Consider the following 14,275-nt stretch of genomic DNA (forward strand, 5'->3'; position numbering starts at 1 on the left):
CCAAGCATATGACTTTGACATGAGATGTCAAGGGTAAAACAATGTGGTAGCAGATGCTCTTTCACGTAGACCAGCCACATTGTCTCTTATGAGCTTGGACACAGACTGGAGGCTCGACTCTTAATTCAGTACTCCAAGGACATGTTTACATGTGGGGTTTTGGATGGGCAGGGATGACATAGAGGGTGTCGATGAGATCATCTAATACAGGGATCAATCTTCTTGATTGAGGATCTCAGCTCAAGAATAAGATACTCCAGGCATCACATGATTCACCATTGGCCGACCATCAGGTTTACCAAAACCTACAGGGCCATCAGAGAGAAGTTCTCATGGAAGGGCCTCAAGGAGGACGTACTCCAACATATCCAGAGTGCGACGTTTGTCAGAGAAACAAGGGGGAGATGAGCCATCCCGCAGGTTTTATTGCAGCCTCTTCCCATTCCAGAGGGGAAATGGGAGAGTATCTCGATGGACTTCATCACAAGGTTGCCCATGGTACAGGCAAGGATTGTATCTTTGTCGTCGTTGACCGACTGAAAAAGTACGCACATTTCTTTGCCATATCTGCACACTACACAACAACACAGGTGGCTGAGCTGTTCTTCAGAGAGGTCTTCAGTTACATGGTCTTCCTAAGACCATCGTCAGTGACAGGGACAGCCGTTTCATGGGCGGGTTTTGGCAGGAGCTTTTTTGTTTAGTGGGGACGGAGTTGACACCGAGTACCATTATCACCCACAGACAGACAGACAGACAAAGATAGTTCACAAGTGGCTGGAGGGCTACTTGCGTAACTATGTCATGGGCAGCAGAGGGCATGGCTGAAGTGGCTGGATCTAGGGAGTACTGCTACAACACTACACATCACATGTCCATTGGCATGTCACCATTCTACGCTTTGTATGGGTATCATCCATTATCTTTGTTGACATGATGTTTGGTGATAGCAAGGCCCCGAGAGCCAAGATTTGGATCCAAGAGAGTCAGGATATCCTCCGAGCTGTCAAGGATAACATGGCTATAGCGCAGAACCAGCAAAAGCTGTATGCTGACAGAGGTCGGGTGAGAGACAGTTTGAGGTAGGGGACATGGTCTACCTACGATTACAACCATACCGACAGTCGTCATTGAAGCAGAAGGGGGCTGAGAAACTCAAGCCCTGCTTTTACGGGCCATACAGGTGATACGCAAGATTGGACAGGTTGCATATGAGTTGGAGCTGCCCCAAGGCAGCAAAATTCATAACGTTTTTCATGTATCATGCTTGAAGAAGGCATTGGGGCAGCAGGTGACAATGACAGATGAGCTACCACCCATGGATGATGAGGGGCATTTGGTGTTGCAGGGAGAGGCAACTGTGGAGCAGGACGTCCGGAATTCTTGGTGAGGTGGAAGAATTTGCTGATGAGGATGCCACTTGGGAGAGTGAGAAAATCTTGCAGCATCCATAACTTTAGTTGCTTGAGGACAAGCAACATTTGCCGGGGGAGACTGTAATATTCCTAATTAGCCATGGCTAATTGGAATATTCGATTTTGCTTATTTTTGCCTTCTATAGTTATTTATGAATAAAAAGGTGAGGAAAAGGGGGCATGACTCACCTATAGAATAAAAGTCACTTCCTAGTAGCACAACGTTGTGACTTAAAGGGGGAGCCAAGGGGGGCAAAGGGGGACGCAGATATGCAGCCCACACAAACACTTGGAGGGACTGCGCAGAAGGGAAGGAACACGTGGCAAGAGGGGAATTACGCTGGAGAAGGTGGGCCTTGGGATTGAGAGAGGCAAAGGCTATAAAGGAGAGAGGAGCTTCCTCATTTTGGCATTCGGTTATGTGCATTTGAGCTAGTCATTTCGACTTATGAGCACGCTGGCTGATTAGCTAGTCTGCAACACTATTTAGTGCATTAAGTGTCTCCGTTTGGAGATCTCACCCTTAGCCCCGGGGGACTTCGAGTGCCTGCTCGGGCAAGGTAGTTCCATCAGTATTTTTGCAGCAGTTTCGTTGGTAGTTGGCAGGAGGATTGAGCACTGTAGATGACTGTGCAGGCTTGAGAGGGATGACACAATTCCTTTTGGCAGGAGTTCTGGATTGAGGGTTTGCAGCAGGATTTGTGCTGGGAGATTGAGCAGGGGATCAACCCTTGCATATTGGAGGTTTTGGCAGAGGTTTCAGGCAGATTTTTGGAGGGTTTCATTCAGTGGTAGTGCAAAGCATTGAGGGACTGCGCAGAACCCCAAGAGGGTGATTTTCGGGGGTCGACTATTCCAGGAAAGCTTTCTGGGTTTCTTGAATAGAGCCCAATTCTAGAGTTTCAACATTTTCTGAGGAGGGGAACAACCCCAAATCCTCATTTGATTTCCAACAACAGTAGCAGCACGACAATTCTCCAGCAGCTTCCACGTAGTTCTGAGAGAGTCCGTTCATTACTATTCTGAGTGTATTTCATCACTTGCCTTTTGAAAGTCGAGGTGCCATCTTTCTGATCACCTCCTGTACTCATTCTATTGCTCAGTATAATAAAATGGCTTAGCATTTCTCGCTGCATTTCTTAAGTATCTGCTTATATTTCATGTTTACATTATTATATGCTGCACCATTGTTATTTTTGTCATTTTGAGCTTCCCAGTTATTATATCATTTGCACGTATTTGGTTGGTTTTTGCGGCGGTGAGGAATATTCCTAAAAGGGATATTACATAGTTTCAAAAAAACTCATTCCCGTTGATGTTCTTGGTGAACCTCCGTCTGAACATATGTTTTGCAGTTAGCATTGTGAGCTCATATTTGGTTGAGCTTCACTAGATTGGTGCCAAGAATATTCTGAGATGTCTTTAGGACACAATCTCTCATGGATTGAGATACACTGCCGGAAATATGAAACTGCATGATTATTCGAATGCTGATTAGGCAAGTAGTGTGGAGGATCACTAGAGCACTTTTAGTGTTGTTTCTCTTTGGATTCTACTTCGATATAATGGATGAGCAGGAAGCAGAAGTCGGTTGCCATAAGCATCGTCGAGACTAGATACATATCTACGAGTATGATCTTGTATGAAGCTGCCTGGTTGGGAAATCTCTTCAATGAGTTGTTTGAACGCATACCACTATGATTCTCTGTAACAACCAGAGGTGGGATTCGATTACTGTGGAATCCCGTATTCGTCGATTGCTCCAGCAGATAGACATCATCTGGGATATGGTAAGTCGATGAGCAAGGAGGCTCCATCGCATTAAGATGATGTACAGGTCGATACACCTTGTCAAAGCCCCGAGGAAAGATCTAATCTGTGATTTTCCCAAACGACTTGGAGTCGTTAAGAAACCCTTGTACAAGGGTCCTGCATGTTGCATACATTGAGCTCTGAGGACTTGCGGTTCTTACTGAAGCAACATACGACCACAGGGTGACTCACCCTCCCTTGGTGGTGTGCACTGGAACAAGATGATTCGCTCTCTTGTGGGACAAGATGATTCACTCTCTTGTGGAATAGGATGATTTGCTCTCTTGTGTAGCAGGATGATGTGTTCTCCTATGAGGCCTGGATTGATTTTTTCTCCATGGCGACTGTAGCAGGATTGATGTGTTCTACATGGTGACTGTAGCAGGATTGATGTGTTCTCCTGTGAGGCCAGGATTGATGTGTTCTCCATGGCAACTGTAGCAGGATTGATGTGTTCTCCTGCGAGGCCTGGATTGATGTGTTCTCCATGGCGATTGTAGCAGGATTGATGTGTTCTCCTGTGAGGACATGATTGATTAGTTCTCTTGTCGAGGCATCCTACCCATGCAGTCTGGGACTCATGGGAAGTACCACTCATCTGATCAATGAGCAGGGAAATGAAGTTAGGGACCATAGTAGTACCGATGGACGCATCGTTGTATCTACCGTACTTCCTAAGCTAGGATGACCTCCATTGATCTGGGATCAATGATATGGTCTAGGACCAGTGGTAGGAGTTGTACCATACTATGACAATGACTTCGGGTCAGTTGAGACTGGTCTGGGACCAGTGGTACATACTCTGAGACTGACTTCATGTCAATGCAGTACTGGTTTGGGACCAGTGAGAGTGGTACATACTATGACGCTGACTTCGGGTCGGTTGAGACTGGTCTGGGACCAGTGGTACACTCTAAGACTGCGATACTGGTCTGGGACCAGTGGTACACTCTCTGAGACTGCGATACTGGTCTGGGACCAGTGGTAGGAGTGGTACTTACTATGAAGCTGACTTCGGGTCGGTTGAGACTGGTCTGGGACCAGTGGTATGCACTCTGAGGCTGACTTTGAGTCAGTGGAGGATGATACTGGTCTGGGACCAATGGAGTTGTACTCACTATGACGCTGATTTCGGGTTGGTTGAGACTAGTCTGCGACCAGTGGTACATACTCTGAGACTGACTTTGAGTCAGTATGATACATCCTCGATCATTTCTTCTTCTTCATAATTCGGACAAAAGCAAAGCAGAACAGAACAATGCAAGAGTAGAGCAGAACAGTACAGATCAGTACAGGGTAGAACAAGACAAAGCAGAACAGGGCAAGGGTCAGGCTATACAGGGCAGTGCATTTGATGGATGAATAATAATGATCGATAGATAGATTGCAGATGAAGCTCTCCCTAGTTGAGAGGGAGTGTTAAAATTGGCAACCAGGGCAAAACTTCATGTGGGTCATCTTATTCATGGTTCATAATATTTTTATTAGATTCCTCTCGTCGAGAGGTGTAGGATTGATATAAAGATCATCCGATTCCAAGAAGTATTCATGGAGATATGAATTTATTTTGATTATGGAATTATTATCAAGCCGACCTACAACTCATGTAAGCTCAGAAGCCCAACAGTTGCATCTTTTCAAACACCAACGTTGTGTATAAATATAAGAGGAATTTTCCTCATTTGGACTCACTCATCTCATCACATCTCTCTCTCTCTACTGTGCAGAAAAGTCTCTTCTCTATTGCGCAGAAAAGGGTCTCTCTCTCACACATGTGAAGCCGGAAGTTGTTGAACCTGAAGCTGCAACTGCAGATCCAAAGTTTGACCAGCGTTGACCAATAGATCTCCTCCTTATAACTGCATTGTAGGTCCATCTGGATCTCCTCTGAAAGCCGCAACTTTTGGTGGTGGAATCAAGTCAATCCGACGGACAATTTGCAAGATATCGACTGCCCTAGTTTGAAGGAAGTTGCTGAAACTAAAGCTGCAACTGCAGAAGTAAAGTTTGACCTGCGTGGGCTAGAAGATCTCCTCATATGAACTGCGTTGTAGGTTCATCTAAACCTCCTCTGAAAGCGGCAACTTTTGGTGGTGGAATCAAGTCAATCCGACGGACGGTTTGCAAGATATTGACTGCCGTAGTTTGAAGGAAGCTGCTGAAACTGAAGCTGCAACTGCAGAAGTAAAGTTTGACCTGCGTGGACTAGAAGATCTCCTCATCTGAATTGCGTTGTAGGTTCATCTGAACCTCCTCTGGAAGCCACAACTTTTGGTGGTGGAATCAAGCCGATCCGACGGTCGGTTTGTGAGATATCGCCTGCCCTAGTTTGATGATGAAGCCGCTCATGCTGATGCTACTGATCTAGGGTTTGCTACTGCTGATATAAATCAGATTTATTGTACTATTTCTCTCTGCTAAATTATTGAAGATAGAAGAAGATTTGATCTAAGGGTTTCCCCACACATTGTGGGGTTTGTCCCTGGCTAGCCACCACATCTTGTGTCTCTTGTCTTGGCTTGTTTTCTGTCAATCGTTTAATGTTCTATCTGCACTTTACTTTATTTATATGTGATTGCTAATCTGTGGAATATAATAAGAAAAAGAAGTAAACTGTTATAAGCATAGAACATACCATATCTTAACATTCTCAAAGGTTGCAAAAGAGCTTAAATCAACATTTTCATATAAAGAAACTGCATGTAAATTCTTACCATTTTCCTCATCTTTCGACTGAAGGAAAAAGATGCTCTGAAACTCCTTCCTAATTCTTGAGGTGTCTTCTTGGACTCTTGGCCTTTCTTATTTCAGCTCCTTGGACTTTAGTGCTGATAGAACCTCATCTTCATCATCATGAGGACAAAAGGTGCAGACTTGGCCATCTTCCTTCTCTGAGGGGCTTTCTGCACTAGCCTCTTGCGTAAGGGTTGTTTTGGAAGAGGATGATGATGAAGGTGAGGATGGAGTTGAAGATGATGGTGAAGAATATGGTGGTTCATCATAATTCCATTTTGAAGGCTTGTCATCATCTCCTCCTTTTCCTCCAGAAGAACCCTCTCCTTTTGAAGGCTTGGAGCTCTCACCCTTCAATCTTGAATTTCTCTCTTCATAGAGAACTTTCACCATGTGGGTCATGTCAAGGAATGCTTTTTTGAAAGAATTCTCATCCTTTGATATATTATCAACTCCTCCTTCATGAGACATGCTTACTAAAGCTTCAAGAACAACTTTAGGTGAAACTTGTGGTGGGGATTGTGGCAAATGTGCTCTCCTTGTCCTTGTCCCAAATTGAGAACCTATACCCACAAGCTTTCCCTCTCCTCTCTTAAGCCTCAACCTTGTAAGCATCATAAACACTTGCAAACAATTAAATCCTCACAGGAGCAAAGAAAACCTATTCTCTGAGGCCAAACTTGGTCTGTATATGAAACTACTTGAGGATTATGTAAATTGCAAGTTAATAAAATGAGTTTTTATGGCTTTTTAAGTTGAATTTATACACATTAAAACATGAATTTAATTGATATATTGCAGAAAATTGGAGATAATAAAACCATAATAGTAACCACAAAACAAAACGTGATGAAGGAGTTCACCCCTCCTGGGCTACGTCTCCTGGTCCAGCTTCCAATGCTTGGCCCTCTTTCATTATGCTAAAAGATGATGACTACAATGAGTTACAGTGCTCAAATGGCTTCAAAAACTGCTTCAACAGCTTCATATCTATCAAAAACCCTTTTCTAGCCTCTTTCTACTCCCAAAAAGACCAAAAACTGAGAAAGTAATGAGCTTTCCAAGTTTTGCTGCTAGTTGACCCACAATTTCGCCAAGTCTGGCTAACTGTCCTATATTTTCGTCCCATCTTTTGCCAATGGAGCAACAAATTGGCACACCACCGGTGCAAATTATGGGACCGTTAATTTCTCCATTAACTCATGTGAGCACCAGTGGTCACATGGGTGCTCCACGTGACTTGGGGTTGGACCCCGCGGTCTAGCTCCCCTTCGTATCAACCCTTGGTCTCGGTATTATGGTCGCAAGGCCAATGTTTAAGGTTGGGGGGCCGAGGCTAAGCCTTGGCCCTCGGTCCCGCCCCTGGTCCTTGTGGGCGTGGCGACCGGGGCTGGGGCTAGCCCTCGACCCCTCACCCCAATACTCACCCCATTAATGTTTAAATAAACATATGGTGGGTCCTTTACACAAGGCCCACCATTGGCGCAATGGTGTATGCAGATATTTGTTGGTAAGCGGTTTCAGGTTCGATTCCTGTGGAGTAAAATTCAGACTTGCCCCAAAAATTTCCTGGCCACTGAGGCACCACGTGGCATCCTATGGCTGGGCCATGTGGCGGCCTCCGGTTACTCCACCTAACCAACAACAAACTGACCAATAAATAATCGCCAACTCAACACGAATAAGAATATGAAAAGTGGCGTGATGTCATTGGCCATTTTTGAAGCCCAGTCATATGCCAACTCAGCAAGCCCAGTGAGCATGCCACGTCAGCATTACAGACTATTGACTGGGCAGCGATGCACATAATTTTGCCTGCTTGCCAAATCGATCAGAACTCATTTCCGGGAGCATACGACGTCTGTTTTCCTTGAAACAAGTTGCGCTGGATTCAAGTAGACGAGATCTACGTGATCATTCATGTTTTGCTTCAATCCGACAAATTTCATTTTTGAGCATCAAATCACTCCTCCCCACTGGAAGATTTTGGACCCCAAAAGCTCTTTTATTATTGAAAAATTAGATGAGGGTACAACCCCCTCACCCTTATAGTATTAATCCATTGGAATTTTCCTGAATTCAACAATTTGAGCTTTTCATGAAAACTGATCTTTTTCCTCGATTCTAGAGACATTGTATTGTTCTTGTAGACACCATCTTGCTGCAATTTCCCAGAATTTGCAGAACAACAAACTGTTCTTGAAGAAACAAACATATTCCTTCATAGGTCGTCAATCAAAGGAAACTTAAACAAATTGAAAATTTTCTCACCTCGAACATTGTCGACATGGTGATGTTTAGCTTGTCTTGCCTTGTCTTGCTTTCCTTTCCTAGGATGAAGTTGCGGATGCAATTTCCAGCACTTCTCGACCTAATGGCCACTAATATTACAATGGGTGCATAAATTTTTGTGCTTGCTGCTTGATGACATTGTCTTTGAACTTAGAAGAGAGTCTTTCTTCCTTGTTTCATTCCCACAATCAAGCAACTCTTTCCTTTGTTGACACTTCTTCACACTATGGTTTTGTGAATGACAGAAAGTGCATGGAACCATATTCCATAAAACTTTATTCAATTGATTATGTGGCTCAAAATCAAAGAAACTATTTGAGTGAGGCTTATACCTTCCCCTGTTATCCTTTGAACCATGCTTCTTACACGAGCGACTTGAATGGTGAGAACTTGTCTTAGTCTCTACTTCAACTTGCTCATCTCTCTTGGGAGAGGTCTTGCATTTCATGTACTCCTTTTGCTTTAGAAACCAAGTTGGTACCAATTCCGAATGAAAATTCCAACAATTTTCCTCGTCATGTCCTCTCTTATGACAAAAAGATCATGATACCCAAGAGATATCACTGGAAGACCATTCTCCCTTTTCGACATAGCCCAAACCTTGATATCGAGGTCTCTCCTTTGCCTCAATTGATGTGTTAGAGTCGGTCTAGTAGCCCTCCATCAGCGATCAAAACTCTTTGCATTTGCATAAGTAGGTGTCTCATCAGTGTCATTTCATTGCATTCCATTAGGCATGCCATAACCCTGATGGAGGAGCTGGTGTCTTTATTCCTCTCTTGGCACTGCTGGATCAAGTTGTTTCAGTCTATAAATTCTTTCAAGGTTCCTTGTCTTGTCAAAGTCCTTGGTCTAGGGTTTAGGTCCAATTTGTCTTTGAGGTCATGTCTTTAAAGGTCAATAAATGCCCAGCAGGCCAGAGGGATGACTATCAAAGTTTTTCTTCAAAGATTTCTTCAAAGATTTCATCTTGTACAGCTAATTTTAACCTTGGATTTAAAAACCCTGTTTTTAAAGACAAGGTCTTTTTTCTCATTTTTGTAAAAAATTGTAAAAATTCAAAAGTTTTCAAAAGACAGCATGCAGCCCTGGTCCCCTTTGCCAAGATTCCTCAGAAGCTATCCCTACAAAAATTTTCAAGACAAAGCATCAGTTCAAACAATTTCAGGACAAAAGGAAACCATAAAGTCAGCAGCATTTAAATTTTGAAAAAGTGTCAAGTTAAAAACATTAGAAAGAGGGTTTGAGGAGAAATTAATTTAAATCAAGCCTATAAAGCCCCTCTCTCCTTCTATTTGATCATCATTTGCTTCAAAGCAATAGTGAAGAGCGATTTGGGCGATTTGGAGAGAAATTGAGCAAAATTTGCAAGCAGAGCCCGCGCGCGACCTGTCAACACTTGCGCGCGACCTGTTGGGCCGGCGCGACCTATCAGGGGGGTTCATCCAGTTGAAAAAATACACTGGCGCGACCTGTTGAGCGCGCACGACCTATCAGCACCTGCGCGCGACCTGTTGGGAATTCATCTACAAAAATCGCCAGTAAACTCCCAAACGACCCCAAAATTCTTCAAGATTGCAGGTAGGCCTCTGATCATCAAAGTATTTTACTTGATAAAGAAAAATGAGCATGGGAAAGGTGTTTTAATGTCGTCAAATTGAAATGAGAGGTTCATGTATATTTGCTTTAAAAATGTCAAAATGCTTGTAGAACTATGGTTTGTTTTGTTGTTTCAAGGTCATCCTTGTCACCCCACTTTTTCCTCACTTCTCTTTACCACCTCCTATATCATTTCTACCTAATCTCCCTACCAAAATATCAAAAGCCCCTAAAACCCTACCCCTATTCCTAAAAATCAAGAATCAAACCCTAAACCCTACTTCCCATAACATCCTTGCAAATGAAATTGTATGATGATATGTATGTCATGATTCTTCCCCTTAACTCCCTATTTCCCTATTTCATATATTTTTCCCAATTTCCCTTCAAAGTCTCCCTTCCCTAACATTTCCCTTGTGCTATTTGTCCCCTTGAAACAGCATTACAAACAGGGAAAAACAGCAGGTCATTTGAGCAAAAGCAGCAGTACATTTCAGCCACTTTGCTCCTGAAACCATGTCAGAAACCGAAACCGACTATGAGCAAAGTGATGACCATGAGTCAACACCAGAAATTGAGATACAAAGGAGGCCTCACAGGGGTGGTAAGAGTGGTCACCATAAGAGAGAGGAGCCCACCTCTTTGACCGATTTGCAGGCTTGTCCACTTGCGGTCACATGTTTCCGCTACCTCTCATGTTATGAATTTTGCGAGAGGATTTCTCAAATTCAGCATCATAGGGAATTGGCTCGCTTGTTTGTTTTCCATTTGCATAATGGGCATGTAAATCTTGCAGGGGTGGATTTTATATTGTCATCTGAAAGTATTGCTCAAGCAACAGGAATACCAAATGTGGGAGAAGAGTGGAACAAACGCAAAGTGTTGGACAGATTTCAGTATGAGCCTTTCGTTAAACCTGTCTACATGAGGTCCATAACTGGTATGTTTCCTTTCAGATTTTTGAGGGATGAGTATGCTCCCTTGATGAGGCTCATCATGCTCTATTTCACCTGTGAGGGCAGGTTTGCATATTTGTATTCGTACCATATTCGCTTGTTGATGCATTTCACACGGGTACAAATGATGAACATACCATGGTTCATGTGCCGGGATATTGAGAGGATGGTGCCCTTGGTGCAGAGAAGGAGCCCAGCACAGCAACATAGGAGCATTTATCATCATGGTTTGATCCAGCTTGTGGTCATGCATCAGTTGGCTCAGCAGGGTATCCCATGGGAGGATTTTATCTCTCGGGATTGTTTCACAGCATCAGCATCATCTCCCCCTGAGGTTGTTCATGAGGAGGGAGGGCCTTCACAGCAGCATGATAGTCCTGAGACCAGACATGCCAGCTCTCCTCCATTGGTCACTTATCAGAGAGGCCACAGAGCCTTATTTGCATCAGCTAGGCGAGTATTATCTCCACACCAGGTGGAAGGGGTCTCGCCTTCTTCATCAACACCACGAGTGTTATCTCCACACCAGGTGGAAGGGGCCTCGTCTCCGACAGCAGCACAGGTATCAGAGAGGGGCAAACAACCCAGGATTGATGAGGGGCCATCAGGTGTTCCAGACATAGAGATTGTTGACCTTGATATCAGTTCTCCTAGCCTAGAGTCAAAGGAGATCATTCAGCACCTAAGAGCTGAAAATGATTCATTGTAGCGAAGATTGGAAGGAGCACAATGGACGATCACATATTTAGAGCAGCGCAACAAGCAACTTGAGGAGGAGCACACTCTTGATGAGTTGTGGAGGATTCATGAGGACCGCAACTTGGCTCGAAAGAGACCCGGTGATTTGGTACCCGTTGAGCGAGAGGCTATGCTTCTCCGGGTCAATGCTCATTTGGAGAGGCTGCTGGCTAAGGCCAACAAAGATAAGGACCTGCTCCGAAATATGAAAAACCACTATTGGGCCCGAATGCACGTATGCAAGGCGAAAATGAAGGTGATTCAAGGGCGGTTGGCCAAGGCACTAAAACGACGAAAAAGGCCCGATCCCCTCCACATCTTGGCTGAGGCTTCCTTGAAGGAGCATGATATTAAATGACCTCACTACAACACAAATTTCAGAAAATTTTGAGCATTTTTGGTCACTTATGAATTTTTGGGCAAAAAACAGGTTTTTGTCCTTGATAGCGCACGACCTATTCGATGGGCAACTTCATTTTGGGAAAACTCAGTATTTCTGGATTTTTCATGCAAAGATACACCTGCCCAGCAATTACCAAGAGATTTCATCAAGTTTTGAGCCTCCAGAAGGTCAAAAAACATGCAAAAATTGACTTTCTGCCACCTTTTTGACAAACAGGGAGCAGTCTTGGGAGATTGCAATTTTGGAGGGGCAAATGGCCACCAAATTCATAAATTCAAGTTGGGTTGGAAAGTAGACATCCAGAACTTTCCAACAAGCCCACTTTTGCCTCATTTGGACACCTGGAAGTGCCTCAAACGGAGCTCCAAAGAAGCGTGACGTATCAGGATTAAGGCGCGACCTATCAGGCAATTTTCATAATTTTTCACCTACAGCTCAGGAATTCGCCCAGCTTTGGCCAGTTTTGACTTGGGATGGAATTTTTCACCCTCTTTGATGTAATTAATGTATTTTCATGTTGATATGACACTTATTTACCTATTCTAGAAGATTCATTCATGAAATAGCAAACATTTAATGAATGAATTGGTTTCCTAGCTTATAGAGGCAAGTTGTTTTGACTGCCTAGATTTTAGTGCTCAGTTTAGAATTGGTTGAAACAGATCCTAGAAGGATTAGCTCGACCCCTAGAGGCAAGGAAAGATGTTAGATTGCCTATATTATGTACTTTCTTGGTCATTTTCATGGTTGGACTCTTGAGGGAGAAAGCTCTATTGTATTATTCATTGTATCTCTGCAATTTTGGCAAAGGAAGAAAGACCAGGGCTTTGCAGTCCTTTTTGGGATTCTTGTGGTTACATGTATTGATGGTGTGCTTCTCTTTGTACTTTTAAGTGTGTTATGTGAAATCATCCTCTTTATTTTTCCTTCTGAAGTTAGGCAAACGAAGTGTTAAAGTAGAATTCATGATTTCCATGCTCTGCTTTTAAATTTGCTTAATATCAATGTTTTCATCTGTTTAAGGAGAACTCAAGGTGATTTCTTGCTCTCCTTAGCTCCTCACCAGTCATTCCTACCCATTCACTTAATTTAAAGGCATCAATACGGTCTCCTACCTTGCCCCAAAGAACCCCCTGCAAAAATTGTGTCCAATCCCCGCACCCAAAATTGCCTTTCCTCGATTTTCCACCAAAATCCAAAAAATCCCAAAACAAACTCTTTTATCAGTTTACTAGCCTAAAATCAGTGTTTCCTTATTGGTTATCTCGCCCGTTGAAGATCTTTACCGAGATAGATCGGAGAGAGCCCTCTCCTGCCCCGTAGGGCTAGCTACGAGGCTAAGTGGTTTGATGTTGCCTTGAAGTTTGCCTTTCTCAGCCTGAGGTGAAATTTGAAGCGCTAACAGGATGGATAATGCCTTGATTGTTCACTCCAAAGCCTCCTCCCTTGTAACCCATATTGGACAAGAACGTTGTTCCTATGCCTTTTCTATGCTTCTCAAAGGCTCCAAAAGAGATTAAATCAACATTTTCATGTAAAGAAACTGCATGTAAATGCTTACCATTTTCCTCATATTTCAACTGAGGGACAAACATGCTCTTAAACTCTTTCCTAATTCTTTAGGTGTCTTATTAGACTCCTGGTCTTTCTTCTTTCAGATCCTTGGACTTTGGCGCTGATAGAACCTCATCTACTTCATCATGCGGACAAAACGTGCAGACTTGGCCATCTTCCTTCTCTGAGGGGCTTTCTGCACTAGCCTCTTGTGAAAGGGTTGTTGTGGAAGATGATGATGATGAAGGTGAGGATGGAGGTGAAGATGATGGTGAAGAAGATAGTGGTTTGTCACCATTCCCTTTTAAAGGCTCGTCCTCATCTCCTCCATTTCTCTAGGAGAACCCTCTCCTTTTGAAGGCTTGGAGCTCTCACCCTGCAATCTTGAAATTCTTTCTTCATAGAGAACTTTCACCATGTGGGTCATGTCAAAGAAAGCTTTTCTTAAAGCCTTCTAATACTCTGACATATTATTATCTCCTCCATTAGACATGCTTATTGAAGCTTCAGGAACAAATTGAGGTGAAACTTGCGGTGGAAATTATGGCAAATGTGCTCTCCTTGACCTTGTCTCAAATTGAGAACCTGTACCCACAAGATTACCTTCTCCTCTCTTAAGTTTCAACCTTGTAAGCATCAGAAACACTTGCAAACAATTAAATCCTCATAGCAGCAAAGAAAACTTATGCTCTGATACCAAACTTGATTTGTATATGAAACTGCTTAAGCATTATGTAAATTGCAAGTTAATAAAATGAGTTTTTATGAATCTT

The sequence above is a fragment of the Pinus tabuliformis genome, chromosome 5_2 (genome assembly GCF_031772625.1).
Source record: "Pinus tabuliformis cultivar Carrire ecotype Pingquan chromosome 5_2, CPIR1, whole genome shotgun sequence".
Lineage (NCBI taxonomy): Eukaryota > Viridiplantae > Streptophyta > Pinopsida > Pinales > Pinaceae > Pinus > Pinus tabuliformis.